The sequence below is a fragment of the Egretta garzetta genome, unplaced genomic scaffold (genome assembly GCF_000687185.1).
Source record: "Egretta garzetta isolate BGI_Z169 unplaced genomic scaffold, ASM68718v1 scaffold448, whole genome shotgun sequence".
In the NCBI taxonomy this organism is placed as follows: domain Eukaryota; kingdom Metazoa; phylum Chordata; class Aves; order Pelecaniformes; family Ardeidae; genus Egretta; species Egretta garzetta.
The window spans coordinates 484,386-487,233 of NW_009260497.1; the positions used below are offsets into that span (position 1 = coordinate 484,386).

Below are 2,848 nucleotides of genomic sequence, written 5' to 3' on the forward strand. Positions count from 1 at the left end.
CCTTTGGCTGGGATGTATGATTCCGGAGGCTGAAGTAGTGACCTCGACTGTAGGGCAAAGCACATGGGCTGACGTTTAGGCAGCTGTGTGTTCCCACCAAATAACAGTGAGCAAAGAATGTGTGCAGCTGGTGTCCATGCTGTAAGAGCAGAGAGCTGCTCTTTAAGTGTTGGTGACTTGTTTCTTCTTGAACCTACACCTCTGTAATGGCACCAGTGATCTTTGGTTGCAAAGTAAGCCAGGATTCTCACTCCAGCCATGCAAGGCTCTCACTCCAGCCATGCAAGGCTCTCTTATTGCCACACACAACCTTGCCAAAAAAATCAGCCTACATCAGTCCCACTATGAAGAACATAAAAAGAAACTCTAAGTATCATACAGCTTTGAAGGAGTGAAGGCAAAGCAAGTATTCCTAATGCATGTGTAACAGGAGACAGCATTAGCTTGGAGCGATTCTGCATTAGTCTAAGGAGAGTTCACAACACAGAGGCTCTTCCACATCTCTCTGCATGGGGAAACCTCAGAGTTCAGCTTCTCAAGCACTGTCTGTCTTCATGGCAAAAGATGGAGAACTACCAAGTGTTCCTCCAGTGGGACTTGTTTCATATCTCACCAGCGTGGCAGGAGAGACAAGTCTCTCTCTTTAGGAAGAGCCGACTGGATGCACACCCCTCTGACATCTAAATGAAGTTGTCTCGCAGGTGATGACAGCTACAAGCTGGAGTAGTGTGTTGCTGCCTGGATTGGCACGGTAGCCCAAGGACAACATATAAACTGTCAAACACCCAGCTGGTTCTCCAAGATCCCTGGGGCGGTGGGTGGCACAGGTGGCAGACAGCTCTGCCGTAACAGACTGGCCTGCGGTCGGCCCCAGCCCATGCATGGAGAAGAACTGGGTATCGTTTCACCCCGACAAAGCAGAAAGTGGGGGCAGACAAGAGGGTTTTTCTCCTTTATGGACTAAAGCAAAGCTCACTGCCCACAGTCTGGAACTGTACATTGACAAGGACTCAGCACCCTAAGCCTGCTTGAGGTCCCCACCACACCTTTTTTTCAGAAGCGTTCAGCAGAGTAGAAGGGTCAGCTGAAAGTGTGGTACTGGTCTGAGCACCTACACAGGGATGCTGCCTTCCAGCCCCGCAGGCTGCAACAGAGGACAAAATGGCTACCTCTGGCCTTCCTCCTCCTTTTTTTCTCCAGTTATATGCACAGCTTGGGACAACAAACCTTTGCAAACAGAGATTGCCCTAACCATAAATATTCACCAAGGACTATAATAGCTTCAAATTACACTTTGCTTAGAGCAGGTAATAGCTTTCCCAGAGGGGCGAGAACAAATGGAAGGAGAAACCCAGAGTACATTTACAGATGGCGCACATAAAAAACCACTGCTAACCCAGTTTCCATTTCTTTGTGTCGTACAGAACAGCCATCGTGTTGTACCTAGCAAAACATCATGGGCTGTGTTGGGAACGTGAGACATGGAATAAGTCACCAGAGAAAAAGGAAAATATTTCAGGACTCTGAGGCACTGTCAGATTTGCAGTACAAGCTCAAGTACAGCTGAACCATGCCATTGGTGGTTATTATGAAGCATAACTAAGATGTTTGTTGACGTTGAAGGAGCCTCATAAAGAGGCTCACACCTCAATGCAAGGGATACTTTTCACCCTGCGCTTCTTCCAAAAAACTTTGTAAAAGCACTGTGATTGTTGAAACAAATTTCTAGAACGGGGAACACAAACAGAGCATCCTGCACATTTCCAGTCCTTCTGGCATAGGTGGAAGGCACAGTAAGGGATCATAAAAGAGACTCCAAGGACACAAGCCAGCTCTGCAAAGGAACACTCAGTTATCCCCCCCCCACCACCACCACCACAGGAAAAGAAGCCATGCAACAGGACCAAAGCAGTCTGGAAGTAACACCAGGATACATTAGCAGGCTCTGACCTAACATGCGCGCATCATTACAAACAGCACCTTCTCACAGAAGCACCTACATCAGAGCACTAACAAATCCGTCCCAGTCCCGACCTCATCCAAGCACAGAAAAGAACTGGTCTAGCAATGTTTCTGCAGTGGCTCCCCCAGCAGCGATTTTGTACAGTTGCCAGTTCCCTGCTCATGGGAAGGAGAGGTGTTCCCTCTCCTTGCTGTACAGAGAGAAGCAGCTGTGACAGCCCTTGACTTGATGAGCCATAAGCTTTTCACAGGAAACCAAGGCGGGGGGGGGAATCAGCAAGTTTTTCTTCATCAAATTTGTATTTTAATACCCTTTTGTCTTGATTTGTTTCAAATACAGAAAGGATCATGACTGTACATGCTGTGAGCTGTCTAAGTCTTTCAGGGTTTTCTGTGCACGTCTGCTTAAGAGCAGGTAAGTCTTAAAAGCAAACAGACCCTGGAGCTTCATCTATCATTCTTGCTCTTTCCCCATTTCTTACATGGATTTACCAGACTTAAAGAAAAAAACAACCTGGAGGCTTGAGAAATGTTTCATGTAGCCCTAAACCCTCTTAAAGGTGCCATATTTGCTTACTAACCATTGTAAGGAAAGAGAATACACCCAAAATAGCAACGAACAACAGTGCATGCCACATGGGCATTCCCAAAGGGGCTCCCTCCTCTCAGTACCTGTGCAAAGCGTCACGCTTACCACAGGTACCACCACCGCCAGCCCCATGCTGGGTTACAAGAACACACACCCACCCCAGCGCAGGGAGCAGACGCTCTTGGGTTACCTCCACAAGCACAGCTTACCATGAGCACAGCAGCTAAGCTCTGGCTATCACAACCTGAGCTCTGAACCCAAGGATATTTGCCTTCCACCATCCCTTTACAAAGCTAC

The 2,848-nt window shown here is 47.8% G+C and overlaps 1 long non-coding RNA gene across 1 annotated transcript; it reads right to left on the bottom strand.

Annotated features, from left to right (window-relative positions):
- Positions 1–756: 756 nt before the first annotated feature.
- Positions 757–2,378, bottom strand: LOC118452854. The gene is made up of 3 exons (XR_004842718.1): positions 2,301–2,378; positions 1,671–1,676; positions 757–806 (listed from the first exon to the last, which is right to left on the bottom strand). It is a non-coding gene; the product is annotated as an uncharacterized LOC118452854 (long non-coding RNA).
- Positions 2,379–2,848: the final 470 nt, after the last annotated feature.